General features: G+C 36.7%; 1 long non-coding RNA gene and 1 other non-coding gene across 2 annotated transcripts; both read left to right on the plus strand.

Moving 5' to 3' along the window:
* The first annotated feature begins 1,032 nt into the window (after nucleotides 1-1,032).
* On the plus strand, nucleotides 1,033-1,105 carry Trnaa-agc (transfer RNA alanine (anticodon AGC)). Its single transcript has one exon. It is a non-coding gene; the product is annotated as a tRNA-Ala (tRNA).
* Nucleotides 1,106-1,891: 786 nt separating this feature from the next.
* Nucleotides 1,892-4,530, plus strand: LOC133528416 (uncharacterized). Its single transcript, XR_009800992.1, has 2 exons — nucleotides 1,892-3,410; nucleotides 4,410-4,530. It is a non-coding gene; the product is annotated as an uncharacterized LOC133528416 (long non-coding RNA).
* The last annotated feature ends 10,760 nt before the right edge of the window (nucleotides 4,531-15,290 follow it).

Raw genomic sequence — 15,290 nt, forward strand, 5'->3', positions numbered from 1 at the left:
TCGGTTATCATAAATACATATCTTGTTACAATATTTTACTATACCTTAAAATTAGAAATAAAAACCGGCCAAGTGCGAGTCGGACTGACGCACGAAGGGTTCCGTACCATTATATATATATATTAGTATTAGTTGTTATAGCGGCAACAAAAATACATCCGAGCCGATGTACCCCCCACCCCCTCTAACTTTGGAACCATGGGTCCAACAACAATGACATGAACATGGTAAATACTTTCATAGAAAACTCGCAGGATGAACGCTCCAAGTCGTTCGATCGTTCTCAATATATTATTCTCGAAAGAGAACATTTCCCGTACAAAAGGGAGAACGTACTCAAGAACGGCACAACTCTAGGTCCAAGCCGAGGTGTCCGACACTTTTTCTATAGAAAACGTCACGATTGTCGAAAATCTCGGCCCTAATATCTTGACCCAAGTAATAAAATCCTTGAACTTTAGTATTATTATCTCAGTTCAAGGTATATATATAACCACTATACTCAACTGAGGTAGACTACTTACCACCTGGTGGACGGAAGCTAAAAGAAGCCCGTTTAAATAAAGACGTAATGTAAGACAGCACTAGATGGAAATTGAGGACAAGGAAGGCCGACTCCAAGTAGATGAGAACAGGTCTAGCAGAAGAACGATGATGAGCAAGTTATATGTATTATCATTCAAGACATATCTGGTTCTTGTTTATTTTTTTTTCATGTAAAGTCAAGCATCCACGAAATTGTAATCTATTACAAATTACAAAGACTTTAATCCCAGACGCGGAGACGGTAAGCTGTTCCAGTGTTTGCCGGATGTTTGCCAACCGAGGCAGCTGGTACAAGACTTGAACTATTCTCATAATTTACCCAATGGGAGTCCAACTTTAGTGAAACCAGCATCGTTACTGGTGAATTTCCAATATGACTTGGAGCTCCGGTAGCCGTTTAAGAAGTGTAACTGTGTTATTGTAGATGTCGCTAGGGTGCCTCCCTGAAAAACCCCTATGGTTGAAATATTTGCTTTATTGGGTGAGGTCTTGGTGGCTCAGATGGCAGAGCACAGGGCTAGCGATCCAGTGACCGTGAGTTCAAGCCTCACCCGAGACAGTAATTTTTTCCAGTTTTAATTTATTTCTTAACTTAATAGCATCGTTCGCAGACGTTTCTGGTTGATTAATTTCGTGAGCTCTTTGATTCTGCCAAGTTGAAATAGATATTTGCCCAGAGACTTAACCTATTTTTTTAATATTCGCTGATCAGCGATTGAACCTTAAGGTGACATTCGGATGTCAACTGCAGCTATTGCGCCATTATTGCAGTGGGGCTCATGCCGCCACAGTATCTGTCAATCTGTCAATTTCCTGTAACCTGTCCTTTCAATCAGTGTTCTGTGTGTCTGTGTCACTTTCCTGGTCATAATCGCAGCAGAAATGAGTAGAAACCCCACCTCCCGCCAAATAAACAAAGCACATCCTCAGCTTCTCGACACGTGGCAAACCAAGAATAAGGGGGCATCTCGGTCGTTTTTGCCCAAACTGTGCAAGTTGTGGAATGAGCTAACTTCTGAGGTGTTTCCCTTGCGCTATGACATGGGGTTCTTCAAGAAGCAGGTACATATTTAGAGTTCTCAAAGGTTGGCAACGCATAAGTTGCTCTCAAAACTGAATGTGCTGCTGATATAATGGTGCATGCCGTTTTGGCGCCCAGAACGATGCATTCGGAGAAAAAATGCCCCAATGGGCCTATGTTTTTCAACGCAACAAGCTATTTTATTGAACCTACAATGTATGTATTTATGTTTATACGACTCAAATCTTGTAAATTAAATTTGACCCACTTCCCAGTTTTCGGTGAAGCTGAACGAAATCTGACAATGCAATATTATGGTACCATCGAGCTGCAGGGCTATTATGGTCGATTTTATAAATGATATGGCTGTATAAATGATAATATAACTAACATTTTATCCAGTTTTTATTGATTTGACGTCTTTTCCACTTTTGACAGCGATAGATGTTAAATGATTTACTGCATAACATGGTCGGTGGATAATTTGTCATTTGTCTAAATTTCTGACTTAAACTTAGTTGATAAGTGGATAAGTTAAATGATATAAATGACACTTGTCTAGATTTATATCGTTTTATAGCATTTATACCGTTTTGTCTACTTTTGACAGCGATAGACGGTAAATGGCAACGTTTGTTGAATAATTAAATATATAGTCGAGTTTTGACGGCTAGACTTTGATTATTTTATCCTAGTGCTCACTGGGTCACGATAAGTGCTCTTGTGCTATATAAATGGTGCAAAATACAAATTTTTGGAGTTAAATATCAGTAAGTATATGTGTTTTTCATTATATATACAATCAAACTCATTTATTTACATATAACATTATCAATACATTTTTCAGGGATGGCAAGATATCATTTCTTCTTGGCAGCTGCTGCTATCGAAGAAAAACAAGACGGAAAACTTCAACGCCGGGCCATAAGGGATGCATGCAACCCGTTTGATAAGCCCGACGAGGAGTTATGGCGCATATATAGGGTGCGGAAAGAATTAGCACTCTATGTGTGCTGAACTTGACGCCGACCTCAAGCCTCAACATGGCGATGGATTGCCGGCACATCTTAAAGATATAATGTTGCACTATTCCTCAAATCTTTCCCGTTACCTTTACCACCTTGATCATAATCATTATTTCATAATGATATACCTACTTACAAGTCTTTGTTTTAGGTTTTAACATCACTGCACCTATTGGCTGACGGTAGTTACTAACGGGGAACTGGACAAGACCATGGCTTGTCCATTGCTCAGTCTACCGTCAGCCGGTACTTGGATCAATTTGTAATTGTGGTGAATAGAAGGTATGTCCATTTTGGTACAGAATACCACTGACACCGGAGATAAGAAGGTAAAAAAATACGAGTATGGATGTGCAGTGTGACATATGAAGGCAAAAAGACGCAGTCAGTAACAAAATATTTATATTTATTTTCTTACGTAGATTTTTAGGGACCATGAAGTACAAATAAGGCTTGAATGTGGATTTTTGTGGTATTTGTATTTGAAGTGTTTCTACCTAAATATTTCAATGCAGAATCATACCTTATTTTTGTTATTATATGCAACTTCTTTACCACTCTTACATATGTATTTATGTAAGTATTATTCAATGCTACGTGTAGCTAAAGTACCAAATCATGAAAGTATTGGATTGTTTACAGACTCAAGAACACTTGGATAGTCGTCCCAGAAAATGAGAGGTGTTCAGGAGGCATATGGGGTTGCTAACATTTTAGGCACAGTAGACTGCACCCAAGTAAAAATATTTCCATAACCTTTACCGCATGGCGTACAGTTTCTAAACAGAAAAGGAATTCATTCGCTAAACGTTCAGTTGGTATGTAATAACTGCAAAATCATAATTAGAAATTTTATAATAAATCGAATGGATGGACAGAATCGATATTTTCTTGTAAACCGTAAGATCGCCAAAGTAATCCCTGACAACACCAATGGGGATTACTTTGAATCGGGATTAGTACGTTTTGTTACAACTCATCTATCATTCATTCTGCTAAATCGGATACAAATAGGTAGTCAAATACTATTTTGTAATTTCTAAAATATTAAGAGATTACATATACATATAACCGTTGTTATAATATTTTAAGTATAAATATTTGTGAAATGTTTGACGTTTTCCGCGATTAGGTACATAGATACCCAGAGTCGTTCCATGCAAGTCACCTGTTAGTTTTACGTGATGTATCTGCAAAATTGCATGGACATTGGACACTTTATGAATAAATTAAATTTAGGTTTACCTACCATGTTTAGGGCTCCACTCCTCAAATTTTCTCTGCGGTGACCGAACACATACCCATGTACATGGATTTTTTTTAATGGGAGACTGGGGGCAGCTGCCTACCATATCCATTGAAAAAGTATTGTACCTACGTTGGTTGCTCTTAAAGACTAAGAATTGTTATTAGAGAAAAGTGGTTTACAAATACCTTAACTAGGATTCCTTGTGTTTCAGACAGAAATGGACAATATGAATATTTTTTTAACTATTCACTTAATTATAAAATCTTAACGTCATAATGTGTTGAGAAAATAACTTGTGAGACTTCTAATTGGTTTTGCTGCAATTACCTTATATCTTGCGATTAGCTTAATCAAATTAGTTTTAATGCAACAATATGATATTGTGATCAGAAATTTTAATATAAACTGACGATAAAGGCACCGACTTCAAACATATTAGTTGGTAATGCATATACTTAAAAAAGTATAATATTTTATTTTATCCTTTTTGAAGTCGGTTTATTTTTTTTGTAAAAAGTTTTTTTGATTATTTTACTTTATAGGTATAATAGGTTTTTCTTTTTTCCAGAAATCTTCCAATAAAAGGCGAACCTGAAGCGGAAATGGAAGGGGGCGCTGCTCGAGGGATGCATTACATGCAGAGAAGCGTGCCCTATTAATAAATAAATATTTCGCCTAGTATTATTTTATTTTGTTATGTTCATTAACACTGCCTTCCTGAAAACATTCTGAGGAAACCGGACTAGCCCCAAGAGGTCATCCATTAATTAGATCACACGTTAAGGGGGAGAGAGGGGGTCAAGAAAATGTGCCATGTTGTGACTAGAGGGAGGGGAAGTCATAAACTTTGTGACGTCATAAGTCGTAAGTCATTCATTTACGAAATATAAGGTATACATAGGATGTTACAGTTCATAGTTAACTGAGCCAAGCTAACAATAAGCACGGCATGGGATCGAATTTAAACGGTTGTGAGTCTAACTTTAGCAAAAAAGAAATATGACTAGCGTGAATGCTCACATGAACTAGACATGATTGAAAATGAAGACCTAATAACACAAGTGTCAAAAATAACGTGAGTTGGTTAAACCGTAGTGTTTAACTTACGGTGTGGGCTGTCATTAGATAGGTCTTTTAAAACAAATATGGGTCTTTCATGACCATTTTTAGATAAAGATAATATTTTTGTAAATAATCGCTCTGAAAGAAAAAAGAAGAGTCCCTCCCTCTAACTTTCGAACCATGTTGGGTCCAAATAATATAACAAAAAATCATACATTCAACTTGGAACACACGACTGGCTATTGGCAGGTCTCGACATTTTTTTTTTTTAAGAGCTCTCAGAGGATAGCTTGTTATGCAATAACTTTAGTTTTGTACTAATTTAAATTAAATTATGAGCAGGCTCAATCAAGGGGTTCTGGAGCTATATAAGAGCCTAGAAACCCAAAAGCTATTTGTGAGGGGTCTTATTGCTATTCTAGTCAACTTGTTTGCAAGAAAGTGTGGTCGGCGGTATCAAATGAAAAAGCCCGGCTTACACGTTTTTGATATTGTTTTTAAATGTACCATTTTACATAATTAGCAAGATAAACGAATTCAAAATTACATAATATAGTCATTTGACAAGAAACGTAACCGTTTACCACAGATACGGTCTTTTTAAATCTCTATGGTGACTTGAAACTATACTCAAACACACCCAGTTTGGCAGCAGAAAAAGGCGCAAAGTTTAAATTTTATATGGGAGACCCTTTGCGCCTATATTTTTTTTTTTAAATTTACCGCCTTTTTTCTACTGACCAAGTTGCTGTACCAGAGTTTATCATTTTCCGAGTAAGTAGGTGCAACAAATGCAATCGCTATACATAATTTTTGGCAAACCGCGAGTTCTCAGTTCCGGGCGAAAAACTATTGAAGGAAAACTATAGCGAACTCTGCCGTATACTAAATCATCCACATCGCAATGGAATGCGGTGCAACGCCAGTGTGAAGACCGCCTTACGTTAATTTCACTCAATAGGCACAGTCCGTACCAAAAGTAACTCATCGTGTGAAATGTTGGAAATGATCTACTCGCTTAATTTTGAACACCTTACACGCTTCACTACATTTGCCTGTCTTTCAAACCTTAAAACGTGCCTTCAAATCTAAGCGAGCAATGATTCCCCATTTGCTATGTATGAATTGTAGACACAACTTATTATTAAGCCAAGTATTTATTAAAAGACGTCTTAATTAAACACAATAAGAATCTATTTTGCAAACTCTTAAATCATGGATAACTTTTAACTATCAATGTCAAATGTGGATAAATGGTAATATGTCATTTAACCAACTATTCATTAAAATACGCTTTAAGTATACTTGTTTACAATTTATTTTTCAAAAGCACAAACCATGGATAATTTTTAACTGTTAATGTCATATGAAGATAAGTGGTAGAATGTGATTTAATCATCTATTCTTTAAAATACGCCTTAAGGCATAGAGTTTAAAATTCATTTTTCAAAACCTCAAAATATGTCGCGCTATCATTAGTCAATTATAGGTTACCCTCGCGACTTTATACCGAATTAAGTCACTTATCAGATAATCGCCAATCCAAGCATTAAATGATTAATGATATGATGACAAAACCATCATAGGCCGGCTGATCTGTTGAGGTAGATATAGGGTGGGTATGGTAACTCTCTGATGAAACAACGCAGCCTTCGGGACTTCGGGGTTGTCAGAATTGTCACGATGAGTATTTAGTTGCCGGTGGAAAGAACAATACGGTCAGCGATAAAAGCTTATTTCAAAAATGTATTTTTTGCCAAAAACTTACTGTATAATATTTTCGTCTTCGGCTGAGCGTTGGTCTCATCCACTCGCATATTGCGATAGGAATAATATACCTGAGCTTTTAAGCTCCTGCCTCAGAAACGAAGCACAGAGCGGCTTAAAAAATTAGAAGATACTTCCCTAGCGTTGTTTTTATCGCATATAATTTCGTATTATGAGGAAACGTATGCAGTGTGCGAAGCAAGAAAAACGCGGTATAAAAATGGGTGTAATTTTTTTCTATTCACACGTTTTGGACTTACCTTCTTTTCTGAATAATATGTACAATGTGCATATATAATTACATGGTGGAAGAAGTACGAGTAAGTGGGCTGGAATACCTATCTTCTTCTTCCTCGCGTTGTCCCGGCATTTTGCCACGGCTCATGGGAGCCTGGGGTCCGCCTGACAACTAATCCCAAGATTTGGCGTAGGCACTAATTTTTACGAAAGCGACTGCCATCTGCCCTTCCAACCCAGAGGGTAAACTAGGCCTTGTTGGGATTAGTCCGGTTTCCTCACGATGTTTTCCTTCACCGAAAAGCGCCTGGTAAATATCAAATGATATTTCGTACATAAGTTCCGAAAAACTCATTGGTACGAGCCGGGGTTTGAACCCGCGACCTCCGGATTGCAAGTCGCACGCTCTTACCGCTAGGCCACCAGCGCTTCAATACCTATAGGATGGAATACCTATAGGCAATATTTTTTCCTAAAAAATTGTTTATCTTATAGGGTCTTGCTGCGTCTACCGATTGCCGGAAAATTTTTAAGACCATTTAGTAAGTTGTGGTAGGTAGCCATTTTTTGTGATATTTAGGGTTCCGTACCAAAAAGGTACAAAAGGAACCCTTATGTCTGTCTGTCACATAGCTAAATATCTCGAGGACCACTTAAGCTATCGGTTTGAAATGTGGAATAGTTATGAACAACGCTAATCCAGACACATTGAAAAAAATTTTTTTACAAGTTCCGTCCCCCCCCCCCCTTTTACTCCGAAGTTTACCGACGAAAAATTATGAAATTCTTACATAATATTAACATTACTATACATTTTACAGGAAAAATATAATCAGACCTCTATTTTGGTTATTTTATTTTTCAATTAACAAAAAACTGTTCCGAATTCAGTTTGCAATTTAACCAACTTTACGTGTGTTTATTGCACCTGAAATTTAACTATATTGCTAGTGTCACCCCCCTGTTTGAATGCCGAGACGTTGTGTCACAATTTGACGTTTAAAAACAAAAGAAGGTTGTTTTACAGGCCTAGGTGCTATTTCTGGACCTAATCTGAAATAAGACATGTTAACATTTCATTGCAAGTTTGAGAAAAATATATTATTATCCTAAAATTAACTCTCATTTACGAGTACTTCCGTACCTCGTTCTTTGCCGTCTATTCCACTCAAATTTCAAACAGCAGCAAAATCAGCACATTTAGTCATTGTTATAAATTATAACAGTGTTTCGTTTTAGACGTCTGCTGGTTAAACCAGCATGGTAGCCGAATGACAAGACGGTACGGTACGACGGTACGAAATGAGTTCTAAAATTATTTGGCAGCGCGCCCCGGCTCGCGGTTTTAAAGACCTAACAAAGGACAGATATGGCAAATACATAGAAAAAGAACCATGGCTGACCTCGGTACATTTTGCGTAGAAATTTATAGATTTGGGACCTGAGGTAATGGGATAGTGCGATACGATATTCGATTTTTCGATGTTGGCGGTAGGCCCGCTGTTTGTCATAACAAACATTGATAGTTAAGGGCCTATTCTGTTGCTACGCTTTCTAAGATTTTGATACGTCGACTGAGGGAACGAGACAATGATTTTCACGTTTCATGATATGCCTAAGAATTTCATGATTTTGTTGCATAAGAATACGGTACACAATCAAATGTGGTTTAGAAGTATCCTGATAATTACGGATTTGGATTCTGCTCGAAGATAAGGTCAATACGGATAAGTGTGGTATACGGGTAAGAGTGGCTGGCTTTTACATTGAGGACTGTTTACACATTGATTAGTGTTCATTGCGAGTTCATAAATTTACCACTAAACGCAAGTAGCAATTGTGGTCGCAATAACAACTAATTAATGTGTTGTGTAAACAGGCCCCAATTGTAATGTGAAGGTCAGCCATACTATGGTTAGGTATGGTTTCAATTTCAATACTGGTGTATTGAAACTTCTTATGCGACTTGCAACAAGGTTGCGTTAAACGTTTAACGCTATAATCGGGTAGTAAAAGTTTGTGATGAGTAAATTCGTCGATTAGCTCAGCCGGTTCCAATGGTTAGCACTCTGGGCTCTGAATCCAGCGATCCGAGTTCAAATCTCGGTGGAACCTGACTTTATGTAATTTTTATTTTTATATTTTCTATTATTTAGGAATTTTAGAATATATATATTTAAATATATCTATTTTATAAATCTTAATTTAAAATATTTTTTGAAGTGAAACTTCTTATGCGACTTCTAACAAGGTTAATATAAACCATACCTCCTAATATATACCATATGTATTTTAGAGCATTACTTTCATCTCCACATTACGAAGTTTCACTTCTTCCGCGCGGAAGGACTCCACGCACAATTTTTATTCCTAAACAGGAACTCAATGTCACACTACACATACTGATTTAGAAAAATATTTATCTATCACAATATATGCCACCTCTATCACTTTTCTGGTCGCACCTAAGCTTTTAGACTTGTACAGCGCGCTTCTAAACTTTAAGCTCCCTCATTTATAATTCTAACCGAGCTTAAAGCCCCGGGGAAGCTCTAAATAATGTATTTATCTGCCGGCTGCGAGTGGCAAGAAAAGATTTAGCGCCATTTGTTATTTATAAAACGAAATTTTGAGGCTGGCATCTTTGCTTATATAGCTCTGGTCTGGTAGACGTAATATTACGGACGCAAAAAGAATATTCCTTCAATCACCGCCCTCTAGGGAACCGCACCATTTTGTTTACATAGACAACGTTCTTGTGACGCCATTCAACCGCTGTGTCACGGCCATTATTTAACCGCTATCCTAGGAAACCGAAGCTTTAAGCCAGGGGGCCTACCGTGAAAACCGAAATTCGCCAATTGCGGGGATCATTCTCGTTTACTCTCACTAAGACTTAATTAGAGTGAGTGAGCCCCCAGCAGAGCTCTTTCCAGCCAGTATTCATTAGCTAGTTAGGGCACAAATGACAAAAGCAGCCCAATCTTCCACTTAGGTTAAACGGATTTAGGTTCGGATGCGGTGAGGGAGGGAACTGTTGACTTGCAATCATAAGACCCGTATCCTGATTTGCTGACGCAGTAAATCGTCAGCCTATACTTTATATCATTTCAGGCGTATGTTTTATGATAATACCCCATTATGGAATAAATACTAACCTAAGTTTACCACGTTGAGGACTTTTCAATAGAATATATTATCTATTAATCTCTTCCAGCAACACCGGGAAGGAAGTCAGCATTCGTACAATTTTCCCTCTGCCGAAGCAAATGCCCAACTTGACATAGCGCGGTGCGTGTTGTGTGACTCGTCCGTACACAAAAAGTGATCGAGGCGTGCAAGTGTTTGATGTGTGTCATTTTCTATGTAGTATCGTCATTACAGATTGGGTTTTGTATGTAATGAGTGAGAAATGCGACTATGTATATGTTTTGCCCCGCAGAAAATGTCAGAACAATTTGTACGGTAAGATATCTTCCGACGTGTTGGAAGCCGACGTTCCTCGAAGATTAATCTAATAATTGAAGCCCAGCACGACAGTAGATTAGTATCGTCGCAGAATGTAGCCGCCGTGCAGGTCAGGGTCTCGAAGACTCAAATAAAACTTCGATTATAATGAAGTGAAGTATAATCTTCCAAAAGGTACTGGTTTACAAGGGTTCTTGCCAAAACGGTTAAATGTAGAAAGTGGGTGTTGATAGTATGGAGGATGATGAAAGAGTGATTTGCAATATTTGATCAGTACAAAAAGTGGTTTAAATTTAGATGCTTCTAATTGGCCGCGTTAGAAAATATGTGGAGCGCTCCTATTGGTGCTTTTGAAAAGCCTCCGAATACTAGCCGAGCCCGACGGCTGCGTTTAGCTACTGCATTGGGAATATTTTCAGTTCAGAACAACACAGTTTACGAGCATGAGTTCTTTTTATATATTAGGATACATGCTGGGTACGTATCAGTTTTGGCCGAACGTTAATTAGAATTGAAAATATTGAAAATCAACCATTACAAATTGAACCGTAACGGACGATTACAGTTTACGGATCAATTTGTAATGGTTAATTTTCAATATGTTCAATTCTAATTAACGTTCGGCCAACACTGGTACGTATTCTGTGATATACTAGTCAAGTTTATTACAAAATACACACTAAAAACACTTAGACAGTCGAAACACCTAATTTCGTAGTTTCCCTACCAGTTCTACAAAACAGTGGCATTCAGCCAAACGAAATCCAGAATTTACTAATTAACTAGACTACGAATCCAGGGAATAGACAAGACTAAATCTAAACCGGCTTTAATGAAATACCTACCAGTAAACACTTCCCTAACTGGGCGAAAAAAAGTAAAAACAGACTCGATTGAATCAATTTAGACTCCCGAAAATCTCATCTGGAGGGTTCGGTCCCTAATTATACCCGCGGAAGGACTGGGTTGGAAGAGACAAATTTATTTCTGCAGCTACTTAAATTATTTTCAAGCGATTATGATTCTTCTATTATTGTTTTAAGAGTGACAATTAATTTGAATAGATGTGTTTTGTAAATTAGTTGAGGTGTAATCGTCTGTTGGAGGCAGCGGGCGGGTCCAACATGGCGGACTAAGATTTTGTTCGGTTATATTAATTAAATCTTCCTGATTTATGAGCGCCTGGACCATGTGTGGCTTGATTAATGGTTTTTGCGTTGGAATTAAGTTTGGGATGTCTTATAATACATGTGCTATATGTCTATTGGAATGTGTACGTACCTATTAGGTATATATAAGATATAGTATAGGTACACAGGTTATATGCTTCGCAACATTTTAAGTTAAGGATTTTGAGTAAGGTTGCCAGAGCTCAACGAGGGGGGGGCGGGTTTAGGGTCGGCAACGCGCATGTAACTCCTCTGGAGTTGCAGGCGTACATAGGCTAGGGAGACTGCTTACCATCAGGCGGGCCGTATGCTTGTTTGCCACCGACGTAAGCCACTATAAGTAAGTATGTAGTAGCATTTTTTTTAACGTGAATTAACAAATGTATCAATTCAACTAGTAAAACTCTAATTTTAATTAAAAAACGAACGCCACTCTGGGCAGTAATTCGTAAAACAAAGTATTATTTGTCCAGTAAGACTTATAAGTAATATTTATATGCGAGTGAACTGCATGCAGTATTTGCATTTAAGGCATGGGGTGCATATCTTAAAAGATTTTTTCTCACGCAGGGTCACTTTTTCTGCATTTTGCATTAAAACAATTATGAATTAAGTCAGCATTTTAAAATTATTTATTTCGTAAAGTTTTGTTGATAGTTAGTTTAATTTCTACTTAGTTTGATTTATTTTGACAATTGATTACTATAGTAACCTATACCATTATAGGAGGTTTTTGGATATCTAGTAAAATGATTGAAAGGTACATTCTATAATATCACAACATTATTTATTGTTGAATTGACACAGTTATACACCGTGTTTTTTTTTCGTTAATTTCAATAGTGCATCCCTAAGCTTAAATTAAGTAACTTTTTCCAAGACACCGGTATTCTAATTAACTCAATTTGGGAGATAATCAATATTAAATTTTTATCTAATAAGGCCCTTACGAGCGTGTACACTTGCCTTAGGGCCTGTTTACATATTGATTTGTGTTTAGTATGAGATAATACATTTGCTACTAAACGTAAATACTATTTCGGACGATTGATGTTCGAAATGACAGTAATATGTCACAGTTTTCAATTGTTTGAAAATAATAATAATTAAAAAAATAAAATATATTTTTTTTATTAACTATGCCATTTAGTTTCCCTTAACGTTCTTACTGATACTCCGAAGTTAACGGAATTCAATAAAAACACGGTGTATAATAATTATATAGGACGAAGAGTGAATGCTCAGATTTGAATATCTATGAATTCAAATCTAAGATTCTATATTTAAAAGGACCATGGGCAACTTTGTATGGAGCCTGGACCCAACGCCAACAGAAATGAGAGTAAGGTCATTAGATAGGTATTTCTATGCACTTCATTTTGTTCTATGGGCACCAAGCGGAATTCCATTGCAGAACTGAGATATTGGTATTTTAGCCAAAATGTCGTCACCCTTATTACCTAGGCAATAGAGTCCAAGTAAGTAAATTAATTACTGCAGGGTAGACGTTCGCGCACCGCCGGGCGAGCACACTGAATGATTTGCCGCGCTGGCCCGGCGGTGGACTATATTGCCTAGGTAATAAGGGTGACGACATTTTGACTAAAATACGAATATCTCAGTTCTGCAATGGAATTTCGCTTGGTGCCCATAGAACGAAATGAAGTACATAGAAATACCTATCTAATGACCTTACTCTCAACTCTGTTGGTATTGGGGCCATTTTGACGCATAGTCCTTTAAATGTCAAGCTCGAGTCGATTGCTAATCAAACGTCTTTACACTTATGGAACACAGTCGGACATCTATGTTCTATGTTCACAAATATCTACTGAGTTCAATATATCTCTACAAACAATTTTTCTTGTAACCTAATACCTTAAATAATTATCAAATATATTTTACCTCCCTTTTGAACAAAAGCAAACGCCGCCATAACCTTACGGACCCCTAACACCCACGCCTATCTCATTACATTTCTAACGGACCCATGAAAATTAGGGCACCCTCCCTTCCCACCCTACTGGCCCTTGAGAAAAATAGCTCGCCAAAACGGGGAAGATTTAAAGCGGCTATCTGTTTTCCGCCATTTTGTTTTATTTTGAGGTTAGGTTTGGTGCTTTTTAGTTAGATTGTAAGTATATAAAGTATACATAAACCTAGTCGGTCTAAATGACGCTTAACCCTTTAGAAGCCTTAAAGATGTGAGCTTTGAGCCCATTGCACCAATATAACATTAAAATGTCAATATTTTGGTAGTTTACTATACTTTTTATCTTTCGGTTTTCTTTCTGGACCTATTTTAAGAAGTTTGATTTAGAGAAGTTTATGAAACAACTTTTTTAAAAGTTAAAATTTTTGTTTTATTGATTTAATTGATTTCGCATATTAAGTTAAAATGAAGGTACTGGCTCCTTACAAAAATAGTTCTCCAAATCTGGGAAGCCTTTCGCAAAACACCCAAGATTTCCCCCATTTTGATTTATTTTGAGGTTATATTTGGTATTTGTTAGATTGTCAGTGGATAATAGGTAGCGGGTAGGTTATAAATAAATTTAGTTAAAGGCCAAGTCGTCTTTAATTTTCGTCTTTGTTTTTAGGGTTCCGTACCCAAAGGGTCAAACGGGACCCTATTACTGAGACTCCACTGTCCGTCCGTCCGTCTGTCACCAGGCTGTATCTCATGAACCGTGAAAATGCTAGTTGAAATTTCTACAGATTATGTATTTTTGTTGCTGCTATAACAACAAATACTAAAAACGGAATAAAATAAATATTTTTTTCCAATCTCGAGGTTCTCACGAATCACCGAAGTTAAGCATCGTCAGGCGGGGTCAGTACTTGGATGGGTGACCATTTTTATAGATAATGGTACGGAACCCTTCCTGTGCGAGTCCGACTCGCAGTTGGCCGGTTTTTTTTTTTATATTTCGTTTTATTTCTTATCTACATTCGTTTTAATAATAATAATTTACATTTAACATCAAACAATATTTTTCTTTAATGACACTGGATTTCTTTTAATATAAAATATTTTTCATAACCTTACATATTTATTTGCTTTAACGAATTGTACAATAATAAAACATTTTATAATTCCACATTAAACCAGGAAAAACGTTCCAAAGGGCATTATTGATCCAAATTAAAACGTTGGCTGGAACTCGATTAATACGTAATTAACCGACGACCGACTGTATTTTTAGCGACGTCATTAAGTTTGCAACTAAATACTTTTATAGAATAATACGGCTTTGTAAATAGTTACGTTGAAACGATCCCTGAGTAGTTATAAAGTGAAATATTTTGTTTTAATTCCCGTAGTACCATATTAATATTCTTTTTATTTATTTTGGGTCTCAGGTTAGGCATTTTATAATATGATTATAAAAGAAAAATACAAAAAATAATACAAAATACATATAAACACATTATAAAAAACCTAACCTATATTATTATTAGGTATACAAATAGGTAAGTACATTATGAGCATTAAATACTAACAGCGTTATTCAAACGCGTTACTGGCCTGAATTAGCTATGAATCGTTTGTCTTTATCTGTCATTTAGAGTTTTGTATTTGTAAGAAAGGGATAAAACATAATTTAACTAAATCAGGCCCGTAAAGTTTCATGTATAAGTTAACATAACTTAATAATAGGTACCAAATTACCTAATGTAGCTGTTTCCGATTTATTAACACATTCCGTGCCAGCGCGGAAAATGCGTATGTAGCGAAAAGCGAC

Source organism: Cydia pomonella, chromosome 19 (genome assembly GCF_033807575.1).
Source record: "Cydia pomonella isolate Wapato2018A chromosome 19, ilCydPomo1, whole genome shotgun sequence".
NCBI lineage: Eukaryota > Metazoa > Arthropoda > Insecta > Lepidoptera > Tortricidae > Cydia > Cydia pomonella.